The following is a 16,819-nucleotide window of genomic DNA, read 5'->3' on the forward strand; positions in this document are numbered from 1 at the left end:
AAATACCACAGTTTTGTAATTATTTCTACAAAATATTATGCAATAAAAAGTGAACGGATTTTATGCATACTTTACACTAAATAAAATTCAGCACTGACACGCAATTAAGTAATTTATTGCACGCGCTTCATACACTCAAATAGAAAAGCCGACATACAACTTACATTACGGTCATGTCTAGTTCCAGAAGGTAGTACTCCAATATAGAGATGGGAACGATATATCGGTATTTACGAAATACCGATATTTTCGTTTCAATATATCGTATAATATATCGGTTTTCTCATAAATTTATCGGTTTTTTGTATTTGTTTTTGTTTTTGTGGAATTATTATGAACAACAAAATCTACACTAGTTAACTCCGATAATTCCCTGCGAGATGGCGTTAATGAAAGTGGGCAGTTACATAATTGTGCAACCTTGAAATATCCAATCCAATCAATGCCTTTCTCTGATTGGCTGGTCTGGAATGCGAATTCAAACTGTTTAATATGCCGTGGCGTCGTGGTCTAAGGCATCATGTCTAGGACTCGCGTTACGGAATGCGCGCTGGTTCCAATTCTCATGTGGGAAGAAGTTTTCTCATGAAATTTCGGCCAGTGTATGAGACCGGTGCGCACCCAGTATCGTGATGTACTTGGGGAGCTACGATAGATAGCAAAAATCCGGTTTCACAAAACAACTATAACGGCTGGGGGGATCATCGTGCTAACCACACGATACTTCCATTCTGTTTGGATGATCGTCCACCTCTGCTTCGGCATGTGGATGTGAGACCAGCAGCCGGCTGGTCGGTCTTGGTCCTTCATGGGCTGTAGCGCCATGGATTTACTTTACTTTACTTTACCAAATTCAGAATGCAACGTATGCGAACGTGAGACTGAGACGGGAGGTTTATCTAATACTGTTTTAGTATTAATTTAGGTTAGAAACTACATAATAATTATGGTATTGAAAATGTATTGTTTATCGTTCCAATTTTACATTTAATCTTTTGACTGTTATGTTAATTTTAATGCTAATAAGGAATAGACTATTAAAATGTAAGTAAGTTTATTGTAATAAATGTACACCTGCAAATGTAATTGAATTAGTATCTATTAATTTGCTACCGGAATTGCGATATATCGAATCGTTTCGATATACGGATATATTTTCTGCAATATATATCGTTTATCGAAAGTAGGTTTGCAATATATTGCAATATCAATATATCGGCATTTAAATTATTTCCACCATCTCTACTCCAATACACCTTGCACCAATCAAATTTGTAATCGCCGCGCAAGTGTTGCTGGGAATAAAATGTAGCCAACAAACCTGCACCAATGAAATTTGTAATCGCCGCGCAAGTGTTGTCGGGAAAAAAATGTAGCCAACATATATTGCACCAATCAAATTTGTTGTTGCCGCACAAGTGTTGCTGTGAATTCAATGTATCCTAGAAACCTTGCACCAATCAAATTAAGTAATTGCCAAGCAGGTGTTGCTAGGTATACAATGTAACCAACAGACCATGCACCAATGAAATTTGTACAGTAATCGCCGCGCAAGTGTTGCTGGGAATAAAATATACCCAACATATATTGCACCAATCAAATTTGTAGTCGCCGCGCAAATGTTGCTGGGAATTCAATATAATTATACAACAAACACCAACCAAATTAAATAATCGCAGAGCAGGTTCTGCTGGGAATACAATATGTAGCACCAATGAAATTTGTAATCGCCGCGCAAATGTTGCTGGGAATTCAATGTAATTGTACAACAAACATCAATCAAATTAAGTAATCGCCGTGCAGGTCCTGCTGGGAATACCATACCTAGCACCAATGAAATTTGTAATCCCCGCGTAAGTGTTTCTGGGAATAAAATGTAGCCAACATACATTGCACCAATCACATTTGTAATCGCCGCGCAAGTGTTGCTGGAAATTCAATATAATTATACAACAAATACCAATCAAATTAAATAATCGCCGCGCAGGTTCTGCTGGGAATACAATACGTAGCACCAATGAAATTTGTAATCGCCGCGCAAACTTTTCTGGGAATAAAATTTAGCAAACATACTTTGCACGTGACTTACGAAAAGTAATTTTAAAAGATTTAAAATAAATTTGAATACTAAATGGCACTCGCAAATCCTCCACTATCAATGTTGATTTGCTTTATTTTATTCATTTTTGTCTCTTCCTTTTCTAATAATTACCGATTTTAGTTGGTTAAAATTTTATTTGGTATCTTTACAATTACCTTTGATTCTTGATAATATTATTTTTACTGAAGACGTAAAAATGGAATTACATAAACATATGGAAAGATTCGGTAATTTAATTACCGGTATCACAAAAGATATTTATTCAGTAATAATAACGTGGAAGTTCAATAGGCCTACGTGGAATCACTCGAACAAACTATGAAAGGCACTTCGGGACCTATGTACCATAACATAACCAAGTTCAATATCATAATATACTGTGTCGAAAGCACTTTATTCTCGTAAACAAAATACGCTTATCAATATTAAGTAACTATTAAATCAGTACAAAGCAGCGGCGGATTTTCAGGCAAGGGAGGCCGTGCCTCCCCTAATATTTTACCAGAACACAATATGGCAATAATAATTTCAGCTGAATTAAGATCACAGACAAGTTACAGCAAATGACAAACAACTCTTCCTTTTATATTAATTTTACTATTCACTACGACTAAGTTACGTAAAGTCGATCACGTCCAGTTGGTGATGCCCGCTCGCTTTACTGTAGATAGGTAGTACAAATAATTCGTACTGAAAAATAACAGATAACGCTGTAACTTGTATAGTCGACATCTAGCAGCCTGCAGTGTCTATGCGAGAGCGGGAGAGAGGAGTCCGCTACATGACGCTACTCCCCGGTAACCATGACAACAGTAGTTCAACCAATAAGATAGCTGATTAGAAAAGTGTTTAAACTTGATAGAACGCGCAAGGGGAGCCGATTTGGAGACGTCCTACCCACCGCTGACAACTGTACGGCTGGTTTCGGCTGTATTGGGAAGCTCTCTCTCTTTCTCTCTTCATGGTTTTAGAAAATTGAGTCACGTGTTGTTAGTTTTCTCACCCTGCGTAAAAGTTTTCATTTATGTTGTTAGATTTTCTCTTGTTTGCGGGTGATCTTGTTATTTTATTCTTTTGTCTTACGAGATGTATTTACTTATACAGTATTTTAAATATATCGAGAGTTTAGAAACAGATGCAGATTTGTCTCTAGCTTCTTCTAGTAGCAGTTATTCAGTATGTTGTGACCTATTTGATCGGTTTGCGAAGAAAGAGGATCGTCGAGTTAATTTGCTATAAAATTAGGCTATGTAATAGTAATGAGCAAGCCCCGGATTCTTAGGTTGGAATCAATTTTGTTGCTATCTCGTTACTCTCGAAATATTGCTTTTCTTATTCGTTTAATGTAGCAAAGCGTAACATTCTTAAATTCAATATGACCTAAAAAGACCTAATTCGTAGGTTAGGACTTGCAGTGTCCTAAAGAGAGGCAATCTTTACCAAGCCGTTGTAATATATTAATAGTATGTTGTTTACTTTTATTTATTTTTTTTTTTTTTTTTCCGTAAAATCATATAAATTCCTAAACATAAGATTTAAAATCCTAAAACATAAATTGGAAAACCTAATTTTAATTTCTTAAAGCCTATAACTTCTGTGCTTGGTAAAGAGGTACGTCACAGTCCTTATATTTTTATATTCTCATTATTCACGTCTTGGCCTCCCCAACTTTCAAACCCACCGTCCGCTACTGGTACAAAGTACCGTAATCCCAATTTTCCGCTGCCCCTATACTGAAGCGCGTCCTTTATAAGTTCTCTGGTGCGAGAATTTGTGACGGGTTAAGATATATTAGCTTAGTTTAGGCGTTTTGTATATAGTATATACCAAGCGAAGTAAAATGTGCGTTTGCGTTATATTTTTGAAGTGTTCTGTATCTTTATTTCAAGTGTTAAATAATCACTTTTAGATTAGTTGCAGCGATCAATTCTTTCACATTTTTACCTATTATGTAATGTTTTCAAATCAATTCATGTCCTATACGAATTCCTTATATTCCAAATTACTTTAAAATTAGTTTTTTTTTATTTCTTTTCTTTCGTCAATAGTACCTTCAGTGTCGCGTGCTAAGGAACACACCTGGGAAAATATTAAGAGATAATGCTTCAACATATAGGCACTACAGAAATTCTGTGATTCCCAGGCAAATGTGATGAATCAATTTTTGGCGAAAATAAGATTTTCCTGTAGTCTGTGTTGTGCATCCTAATGTTAGGCCTATCTTTATTGTGGCAAAATATAACATGTATATCGTATTTCTATAAATTTCTAACCAACTTTTAAGAAACATGATACTATGATTTTAAACAAGTCGTTCAAACTTGTAATTCTCACCCCTGAAAGACTGCAAAAATGACATTTTGTCTTGGAGCAACAGGATTAGTCTCTAAGAAAATATATTTGTAACATATTAATACGTTCCCTGGCTGATATAAGAAGTGTGTAGCCGGTTATTTAACGACGTTGTATCACCTACAAGATTATTTAACGTCGATGGGATTAGTCACAATGAGATGTCTTTTGAAGAATATGAGGTCGAAGATTCACAATGTGATTATCTGACATTCTGTTTACAGTTCGGGAAAACTTGAGAAAACAAAGTCAGTTGATCAGCCGAAGCGGGAATCGAAACCACGCTCAAGGGCAGCTCCACATCAGTAGGGAAGGAAACGTGTGATTGAAGCAGTGTTATAGTAGACTATAAGAATGGATGTAATACTCCTCCAGATCACAATGATGCTGTTCTACAATAAGGGTGTAACCACCGGACCAAGATCCCTACCTAATGAAATCAAATATAACCTAGACCTACAGGAACAACAGTGTTAAGTAAGACGCGCAGTTGCAGTATGAGTATGTAACTTACACTAAATAGCTATAAAACAAACACTCAACATTTACTTTGACACATAATTTTTTAAGAAGAAGTCTCTGGAATAGTCCGAAGTCACGTTAGAAATATGAACTAAATCAGTTACGTGTAACGCATGAAACGTGTATATACAATACTTATTTCTTCCCAAATGCGTTGGTTTTTTTTGTCCTGTTGTAAATAAAAATAGACATAGGTGTGCCTATAACACATTTTTTTAAATAACAATAAATATACATAATACACAGAAAGCTTCAGCTTGTAGCTTTAATGTACAGTACGTATTACAATGACTATTACACTCTTACTACGTCATACTACTTTTGACCAATAAAACGGTACGAAAGGACGTATTTCAACCAATCATGGCTGCTTATCGCACAATTTTATCTCATCCCTAGCATTTGTTTAATTTTATCGCGTCCCTAGCATTTGTTTCTTTGTTTGCCAACATTTGAAACTGCGCTGGTCTGGACGTCAAAAAAAATATATATATAAAATTACAAATCACTCCAGTCGATGCACAGCAGTTTCAAATATGACTCGCATTAGCATTCAAGAACAAGAATTAATAAAAATCACTGATCATACCTATGCATCTTCTGAAATCCGATTTACAAATAAATGAAGAGCACCATTCGGAAATCCTGAATAAGTTTAATACACCATGTAGGCCTAAATCAACGAGTTCCACTTCTATTACGCACATCAATTGAACATCAATTGAACCACCAACCACATTCAAATTTGAAAATTGTACATTCAATAATTATTCCTTTTAAAATTATTCATGTTTATTTTTTATGTCATCGTCGTTAATTAAAACTTTTCTAACACTTGTGTACAATATATTAGTTAGGTTATGTTATAGCTTCTGCTATATGATATTATGGATAGTCACGTATCAGAGATTGTTTAATATTAAGATTTATTGAAAATCATCTGTCAAGTGACGTTGATTACTGGGATTCGGATAACTCAAATGGAATGTTGCATTTTAATAAAAATGAAACTGAATCAACAATGCCTTCTTGACTAGTAACAGTCCACAGAGTTCAATGATGATTCCATAGTTGGCACAACTGATACCGGTAACAAGAAAACATAATCATAAAACACTACTGCCATCTAGCGTAATGTTGAGATGGTATAATAATAATAATAATAATAATACTTATTTGTCAGAAACCAGTGTACAAGACCTGGATATGACATCGTCAGGTTCGATAGTTGATACATTTGAAGACAGTTGTATTTTCATAAGCCAATTAATATTTTATTGTATTGGAGTACTTTGTTACTACTAATCTTTATATACTTTCTTCTAATCGTGTAATAGTCAATTAAATCCCACTCGAGTTTTGATTTTCTCCAGATAAATCAAAACCTCTAGTGAGATTACTGTTGATAAACGTACAATAAAAGGCGATTTTTTAATTTGGAGGTTAAACGTGATAAAATACAAAACTTCTTTATATACAAAACTATTTTAAGTATCTAAACTGCCTCTGCTGTAAATCATCAGTATGTAACTTACCGTTATGTTCCACCGTTCCCTTCATAATCTGTTCCTATATCTTCAGGTTTACACTGAACTTAAACTCTGTCCACAGAAACTATTTACGTGCACACAAACAGATTCCAACGAAGGAATACTGTCAAGGAAAATTATGCACTACACAATAATACTGGTGAACTCAATCTTGAAAATAGATGGTCTTGATTTTAGCGCATCAGCGTAACTATTTAAATAAATTTACAACTCTTCCTAATCTTGGAAATATAAATTCAGTACCATAATAGGCCTATACGGTAATAATATTTACATTACGGCACATTCTTCAATCGAATGCAAAGAAATCACTCACGAGTTGTGCGACAGGCGAAATACTGTAAGCTAGGAAGTCGCTGTGTAGAGATGGCGTTGACATCAGTTTACCAATAGGTAGACATACGAATTCACAGGCTGTTTCAAAAGTCGTTAAACTCGAAACAAAAAAGTCATTAAACTCTAAATATTAACTACTGAAATTTATATTATATCAATTGCATAGGCGCCCTGAGTGGCAAAGTTGGTATAGCGCTGACCTTCTGTGGCCGAGGTTGCAGATTCGATCCCGGCCCACATCGATAGCATTTAAGTATGTTTAAATGCGCCGCTTATGTCGCTAGATTTAGTGACATGTAAAAAACTCCTGAGAAACAAAAATTCCGGCACACCGGCGACCCTGATATAACCTCTGCATTTGCGAGTGTCGTTAAATAAACCATAATTTAAAATTTTCAATTGCCTATCATTTGATCGCTACTGATCACAATAACGTCAATATTGTTTTACTATCTGTACGGATATCAGAGTAAATAGAGAAGTAGGGAAGTACTAGCGGCTACCTGCCTGGTATAGGTTGCACACATTTAACAACCCGACTTCTGACTCACTGGCAGAATTATCTTAGCGGCAATTTAAAATTTAACACAATGAGTTGTCTAGCCCAATCACTGCTTATCACGGAATTCTATTGCGTCACAGAAGTAATTAGCCTGCCTGCCACGCACACTCATGTAAATGTTGACTTAAACGGCTTACTGCGCACAATAAAAATCAAACAATGAAATTATAATTAACTTAACATCGTTAACAACTTTTGACGTTAATACGTCTGTAATTTCGGTCAGTAGGCTACTAGGATGTCATCTCTGAAAGTCGACCAACACATCTTTAGGTCAGCTTTATCGCGCATATAATTCCTAAACTACACGACATATTCCAATGAGGTAAACGGCGATCGATAGCCGAAGAATCAATGTATCCAACGTAACCTTGAGTTTGAGAGGGTGACGTCATCTAGCAATGCGCGGAAGGAACGAAATTCAGGCAAGAATTGGCGGATCGCACAGCTACCGAGGCAGTGTAACTCCAGAATGCGATATGGAAGGACGTTCGCAGTGATGTCAAACGAATCGTAACGGAGCAGGTTAGAATATTAATTCACCCACTGGCGTAGCTCAGTCGGCTAAGGCTCTTGCTTGCCGATCGGAAATTGCTCTCGGGCATAGGTTCGATTCCCGCTTGTCTTGAAGTTGGGCGAGGTAGAATGCTTCAGACCGCCCAACTTCAAGTCAAGCATGCAATGAGACCGCCGCCATTCGTTGAATAGCAATTATACTTCTCTCCTCTTCTGTCAGCATGTTTACTTCTCCTGTCAGACATCATGGATCGAAGTACAACGTGTCCCACTTAGAGGGATCGAGAAATAAATGCTCACCACTTAAAACCAGATTTTCATCTCACAAGATAGAGAAACTGTATAAGTTTACGCAACAAAGTCTGAAAACAGCTGCATGCGTAACTTTCGTTTGTTTGTTGCTAAAACAAGTCTGGCGCCATTTTGTAGGAGAACAGACCATGGTCAACATGTAGACACCACAACAGAAAGTTCAGTGTGTACTATGGCTAGCAGAAGAAAAATCTGTTATGCGAGTACAACACCGTGTTCGTCGTACATGGATAGTGGATCGGAAGACGAGGACCAATTGCCTGGCCAATCAGGTCACTCGATCTGACCCCCTTGGACTTTTTTTCTGAGGCCTTGTGAAGGATGCTGTGTACCAAAGAGGCAGAACTAACACTTTGAAGGAATCGAGACAATGCATCACAAGTGCAATCTGCGCTAGTGAATCCACAGAACAACTGGCAAGAGGTTGAATACTGTCGTTTAGATGTCTGCAGGGCAACTCAAGGCGACACGTCGAGTAGCATTCAGCATTCTCCGAAAGTCGGAGAGTTTTTACATCAAGTTATGTAAAAAGTTACGTTCATAAACTATTATTTACACTTGAAATTATCACTTATTTCTCGATCCCTCTAAGCGGGACACGGTGTATAGAAGGAGGCATCTTGATTCAGAAAATAAGAGCTATTGAAAAACTGACTGTGACTAGTGACTGGAGTGCTTGTATTCATGTCAGCAATAGTCTGAGTAATGGGTGACATTACTGCTTCTAGTTCACCTTAATGTTTTCAGGTAAATTACACAATGATGTAATATCAGTTATTTATATATGCTTCCAGTCTGTCAATCCCAATCACTTCCACTTGTAAATTTAATTGATTAGCCTGTGAATGGTCGCTATATGAGATTTTCTCTCACACTTTTTTAACATTATCATATTTCTATAATGACAATCACCAGTCTCATCTAGCTGACTTTTTAACTTTGTATATAATTTGGTACTTTTAAAAGTTAGACATTTCACGCAGTTTGCTTGTATATTCTATACCTGTGCGAAGATTTTAAAACTTGTTTGTAAATAAACACAAAATGATCAATTTATGACAATTACAAAAAATGGTTTGAAATTCATACAATGAATGAAGTGTTACAAATATTTTAATATTACTTCAAATCAGTGTCGATATTGATGCCTCAAGATGCAAATAATTACTACAGTCATTATAAATTGTAATTAGTATAAAAACAATTTAAATATCTGATGCGTTTTAACACAATTACCAGTGAAAAGGTTAACAGTTTCAAAAGGTTTATACAGTACACTGAAACAAGATGTAGCTACTCATATGCTGTGAATTGGTGCCAATTAGTTATTTAAAGTTAACTGCAGTTGAACTTGGTTATAGCATCATCGCAGAGACTAATGGAGTTATATCGCAATAAATGAGTATCACTGCAAAAAGTAATAAATAAAATTAAAAGAAGAAATACATTTTAATTTGTACTCACTAGCTAGCTAGCTAGCTAGATAAATAATTAAATAATAAATTCATAATAGACAATTAGTATTTGTAGAGTACGGTAGCCTACTGGTATCATAATTTAATTTGTAATTTTATGTCAGCCTAGAGAACAACAATTTCTTTGTTAATACATTGAAGTATTCCTGCTTTTTATAATTTTGAAAAATTAACCAGCATCGTGCTTTTTTACCTATCATTTGTAAGAAGAGGAAATTCATAGTGAAACATAGTGGAACACGTGTTGTCAGCAAATAGCTGGATACATTACGAAGATAGATAATTTTGAAAAAAAAAAATACTGTACTGGATTGCAGAAAATAGTGAAATACGTATTGCATCTGTAAATAATTCTCAATTTTCCCTTAACCACACCCAATTCACGGCACTCATCATCTTTTTTTTTTTATCACTCTCGATTTGTTTTATAACATTAACCTTAGCCTACATTCTTAAAATTTTTCTTTCTCTACTCCTTGCTTTACTGTACTGTAAAGTTATGTAACATTTTCTTAGTAAGCATGATGATAGAGATATTCCGATAGTCAATATAATGTAATATAATCTAATGATTTTATTTAGAGTTCAGTCTAATTGACTTATCACAGTTTAAAATCAATAACACTTACAAATATAAATGATCATTACAAATTATACAATTGAAATGCAAATATATTTAGTTGACAAGATGCATCGCAACTGTGTTAGCCACAATTACTTATAAACCCAGTCCGTCAAATTGTTTTAAGGTAAATACAAAAGGTCAATACATATAACCTAGTGCAGTATATATGAACATAAGTATAAACCCAGTCCTTCAAATTGTTTTAAGGTAAATACAAAAGGTCAATACATATAACCTAGTGCAGTATATATGAACATAAGTATAAACCCAGTCCTTCAAATTGTTTTAAGGTAAATACAAAAGGTCAATACATATAACCTAGTGCAGTACATATGAACATAAGTAATGGATTCCACCATTGAATGGATTGACAAATCATTGAGATCAATGCTCGCACTACGAACAATCAACTAATAGAAGTATGTTGGCCTATTATGAAGTTTAAGATGAATCATATCTTTTTCATTATGTTGTTTTAATGATCTCAATTTTATAATTAAGAAATATAAGATCAATACAACATTTTAGTTACAATTTTATCACATATAATTTTAATGTCTGTATTTAAATTTCAGATTGTCATTTATCATAGAGTTAACCATGTAAATAGTTGTTTATTAATATACACAAAATTGTAAAAATCAATTATCTGGTAGGGGAGACCTGTCTATAGTGGTCCCCCGGGGTAAAGTGGTACCCTCTACTTATCTCTCCAGTTGGTGCTGCCATCTCCGTTTAGAGTTCCGTAGTACTTCCTTCTCTATCCAGCCATTACGTACATGTCTGCTGAAGTGTTTGGACGTGTTAAATGATAAGATACAGAGAAAATTCCATTTTTTGAAGATCTGATGTAAGGTAAGCTTCCTGTTTCATAGCACTGTACGTTCTGTCATTAGGAGAGTTACTATATAAAATTATTGCTCAAGTAAGACCCAGTTCTATACTACATATTTTAATGTTTATCGAAACTATACAAGATGGTATCCGTCCATAGCCATGACTTTGTTTAAAATAGAGCGGTCGGGGTAACGTGGTCCCCATTTTTTTCTAGGGGACCATTTTGCCCCAGAAATTGTTAAATTCGTGACTATTTCTTTGTTGTTGCAGAATACAGATAAAATGTCTAGAAATCGACCCCGCAAAACTTCCCAATAGAGCTGGAGTCCAACAAAAATGCGCGAGGCTATCAGGTGTGTTAGGAAGGGTGAAATGGGCTGCAAAAAAAGCCAGCAAATTATTCGGAATTCCAAGAATGACTCTTAAGAGAAGAGTAATGAACTCGAACCAAGACACAGTTTTAGGTCAGCAAACTTTTGGAGAGGCTTATCTACGAGCAGCAACACCTACAAATGCAATAAATGGCTTCAAAAAATGTGGATTATATCCTCTTGATCAAGATGTTTTTGATGATACGGATTTCGCTCCATCGTTGCCTGCTGACAGGCCTCTCAATCATGTAGAATCTTCTAACGATTCAGAAACCTTGCCTGTTGACCCAGTTCCATCCACATCCTCAGATACGCCTAATGATGGTTCCATTATCATTCTTCCTGCAGCAATTTCTCCCCAGCCAAGTTCATCCTTCACAGTAAATCTGGAAGATATCAGTTCTCCACCCAAATCCACTATTGCCCGTTCCCAAAAGAGAAAAACAGGTTCAGCTGAAATCCTGACCAGTAGTCCGTATAAAAATCAATTGGCTCAAGAGAGAGAGGACAAAGGAGCCAAAGATAAAACTAAGAACAACAAACAGTCCACAATAAAGGGAGTGCGGAGAAATATTATGAAAAATAATCACATAGAAACTAAGAAACAGCAACAGAAAACGACGAAAGTCGCTCTTCGTGAAGAAACAAGCAGCGAGGAAGGAAGTGATAATGATGATGCGGAGTGCATTTTCTGTAAGGACACATAGGCTATCTCAGGTCAACCGGAGGTGAAGGATGGATACGTTGTTCATCATGCTTAGAATGGGCTCACGAGGAATGTGCTGTGTTTGAAGATGATGGCAGCGACGATTTCAAATGTGATTTCTGTGTAAATAAACTTAAAAAAAATATTATCTCGCACAAAGACTAGCTTGTGTTTAGAAATGTTTACAATAACTTCTTTATTATCCTAATTCTACTTTCAATGCTATGTTATTTTTTTTAAACTAAGACAGGTTTTGTGTACGAATGTTGACAGCGTTCCTTTTTCCATTGTGCTATGTTCTACTTTCACTACTATATTTTGTTTTTGTCTTTTTGCAATGTGAATTAATGGTGCACTATTCGATAAAAACGCTTAATATACATTTTTTGTCGAAAAAATTCATAATATAACTGTAATCATTCATTTAGAAGTATCTTTATTTTTGGGGGACCACATTACCCAGGGCCTGGGGTAAAGTGGTCAATGTGCAGACAAACAAAAAATTCTTGATTGCATAAAAAATTGAATTAGTAAACAATTCGTAATGATTGCATTAAAAAGGGGAAGGAAACGTCTTTTTAGTAGCAAAGATTGTGAGAGGAAAACAAAGCTAATTTACGTTCTGTAGCTTATTTTCTCTTAAGGTGACCACTTTACCCCAGTCTCCCCTACGCATTTCACAGCAAAGATATGGTAAAAATTAAATAAAAATTGTATAAGATATTGTGAGTCAAAAGGGCGAAAACGTTTGGATTTCAATTGTATAATTTGCAATGATCATTTACATTTGTAAGTGTTATTGATTTTAAACTGTGATAAGCCAATTATACTGAACTCTAAATAAAATCATTAGATTATATTACATATGTAACATTTGTTATAGTCATCCACAAGTATTTATGGTTGCCAAGGTCACACACTTTCCCTTCTTCTTACTGCAAACATATTCACCCTCCTGCCACCCAAATGGGCTAGGGATTGGTTCTATTGTAAAAATATGAACTTTCTACACTGCAAAAACAAACTCGAAATTTAGTATCTTGTCTAAGCTTGTGCTGTGCTGTTCTGTGTTATATGTATATCTGAGTGTTATCTGAACTTATCCTGTGATATTCTGTTTTATATAAGTAGAGACTTTTTCAAGCATTCAATAACCCGTGGCCGAATGATTAGTCTCTCTGCCTTGCACTGTGGCGACCCGGATTCGATTCCCGTCTGGATGGTGAACGAAGTGGATGCGAGGGTTTTTTTATTGGGGTTCTCCCATTTCTCCTCATCATTGTCATTCCACCAATGTTCCATAATCACCGTCACTCTGCGAAATCCCAAGCCAGGTGTCCAGAACAAATAAAAAGAATTTCATTCTGTACTAAGCAGTTTCAAAATCATATTTTTATTCAACTGCCATGTTTCTGCTCCATATGTTAAAGTACTTCGGATAATTGGTTTATAAATTCGCAGGTCTATATCTTTTCTTACATTTTGTCCCATTTATTATTTCTAGTGTTGATCTTACTTTCTGTATCTGATGTTTCTTTATCATTCTCTCTCATTTTATTAATTTTGATGCCTAAGTACTGATATTCATCACAGATTTTGAAGCATTTGAAAATAATTTTGGATAAATGAGACTTACTTGGCAAATACAGAACAGTCCCAATCCAAACTCTGCTTAACAAAATCTATTTTTGGGCGACGAATGGTCATATACCAGTGTACGGACAGGTCCATAAATGCTTCCCTACACTTCCAACTCCATTTCTTATCACTTAACTTCCTCCGCACTACCATCATTAAGCTGATGGAACATTACTACCTGGGACCAGTCTGCATAGAGACTTTCTGTACATTACTGTTCACCAAAATTTTCATAAACTACAGATGATAAAGAAAATGATCGAGAAGTAATGAAAAAGGAATGTCTAGCGAATATTCCTTAGAATTATTCATATACAAAAGAGTAGGCCTAGTTTTATTTTGATTAAATTCGTCAACATAGAAGTGAGGTTGATGATGACAATATTAACAATGGCACTAACATTCAAGTTGACAAAAAACACTGTCGTGTCTTTTCACTAAATGCTGACATTGCTGACAATAACTAGGATTATCACACATTCTACTTTTCTCAGATATGTTATTGTACATGTCGAAAGAACCAATCAGTATGCATTTTGAGAATTCAACAATTTGCATATTTTTGTCGATTAATATCTTTCCACAAATATAATACCGTACCAATAGTAATTTTGAAAGAAAGAAAGAAAGAACGAGAAAGAGAAGAGAGAAAGAAAGAAAGAAAGAAAGAAAGAAAGAAAGAAAGAAAGAAAGAAAGAAAGAAAGAAAGAAAGAAAGAAAGAAAGAAAGAAAGAAAGATTTCAGCAGGTATTATTTTGACATAAATTTGATATATAATTGAGGCATGCAGTTCCAAAACTCTCTAAATCGATTCGAGCAAATTTTTCAGGAAATGAAAAAAACTTTTACTGCTTTTGTTTTTATTTTGAAATGACTGATTTTTTTCTGGTGAACTTAACTTGAAAGTACAAAATATCAATATAATTTTTCATATAAATATTATAAACCATATTGCCAAAAAATAATGTTCTTTTTTGTATTTAGTGGGTTTTGGAACTCAATTTTTATTTAGAGGATATTGGAAAGGAACAAAATGTATTTAGCGGATATTGAAAAGGAACTTTAAATATGTCAAGTTTTAGACACAAGATGAAGCCTATGAAAACAAAGATTTCAATTCATTCAATCATAAATGTTCTGCCCATGCGCAGATCTTTCACTGCAAACTCAGCATTCTCCAGTCTTTCCTATTTTCTGTCTTCCTCTTGGTCTCCACATATCATTGGTATATCTTAATGTCGTCTATCATCTGATATCTTCTCCTGCCCCGAACTATTCTTCCATTCACCATTCCTTCCAGTGCATCCTTCAGTAGGCAGTTTCTTCGCAGCCAGTGACCCAACAAATTCCTTTTTTCTCTTGCTAATCAGTTTCAGTATCATTCTTTCTTCACCCACTCTTTCCAACACAACTTCCTTTCTTATTCTGTCTGTCCACTTCACACGTTCCATTCTTCTCCATATTCACATTTAAAATGCTTCTATTTGTTTCTCTTCATTTCGTCGTAATGTCCATGTTTCTGCCCCCATATTTTTTTTTTTTTTAATTTTTTATAGAAATTTACTCTACTTCGTATTTTTTTCCCCCTTTATCCATTTTTTCTTTCCACCCCTTTTTCGTTTCTCTTTCTCTGTTTTCTGTTTTCCGCTTTCTTAAACTAATACGTACACAACACCCATGCCCAAGGAGGGACTCGAACCCACAACATTTCGGACCAAGCGATAGAGATATGCCGTGCCCCTACCGCTTGAGCCATCCAGGCCGGCAAATATACAATGGCACACTCCACACAAAGCATTTCACTAGTCTCTTCCTTAGTAGATTTCAGCTAACATATTTATTTATAGAAGCGTTACAAGGATATTATTGATTATTATACTGTTCACGTAAATAAGAATGCAGATTGAAGATAAAGAATTACTCAAGAAACAATCTATAATCATGCTACAAATTTGGATATGGTGGGCTACGTGCTCGAATACATACGAAAGTAATAATAACTCAACTCCTAATAGAACATTGTTGAGCTGAATTCCAAGAAAAAAAATCTTCAAATGTATGCAACAATCACACATATCACAATGGAATCCCAGCAACAAAGAACATAGAATTCAGTCCAGGGTTTACTTTGAACAATCTCCTTATAAATACACATTTGCTCCTACAGCTTCAAGTCATCACTTTCATCGACCAAAAATATCTCCAGATGTATGCAATAATCACAAATATAATAATGGAATTCCAGCAATAAAAAAGTAGAACTCAGTCCAGGATTTACTTTGGACAATCATTTTATAAATTGACATTTACTTCTACAGCTTCAGGTGGCCAAAATGTTTCCTTCGTCTTCTTCTGCTTCCTCTGCTTGCTCTCCATTTCCATTGATGAGATGGGCATAACATTCCAGATCGTTGTTTGTTTTCCACAAAGGACCGAAATATTTTGAAAAAAGTTTATCAATATCTTGAATTTTCTCCTTTTTTACTGTCCCCCAAACTGTTTTCTTTGCAACTGCAAGTCATGAATTGCTTCTCCTCGTTTCAAAAGACTTCGGTAAACTCCAAAATCGTTACGATAGTGGCATTCTCCTCTCACTAATACACCTGACTTCCCTTTTTGAAGAAAATTCTCTTAGAAGGGGCTAAGCTGAAAATGCTTTCAGCACCTGTGTCATTCCTTTCCTTCTAGCTGTTGACAGGAACATCATATCCTAGCTTCTTAACAGTTCCTTCTTCTACATAAATTCTGATGTATTCAGAAGAATCAGTGATCGTATTTATTTTCCTTATTCTTTTTCTAATCTACCAAAGACCCTATCTGGCGGGAAAACATGATAAGGCATACCAAATGCCAGATCTCACAATCAGTAGGCCTACAGTACTAGAATATGCAAAAAATAAATACTGGTTATAGAGG

This window comes from Periplaneta americana, chromosome 12 (genome assembly GCF_040183065.1).
Source record: "Periplaneta americana isolate PAMFEO1 chromosome 12, P.americana_PAMFEO1_priV1, whole genome shotgun sequence".
Classification (NCBI taxonomy): domain Eukaryota; kingdom Metazoa; phylum Arthropoda; class Insecta; order Blattodea; family Blattidae; genus Periplaneta; species Periplaneta americana.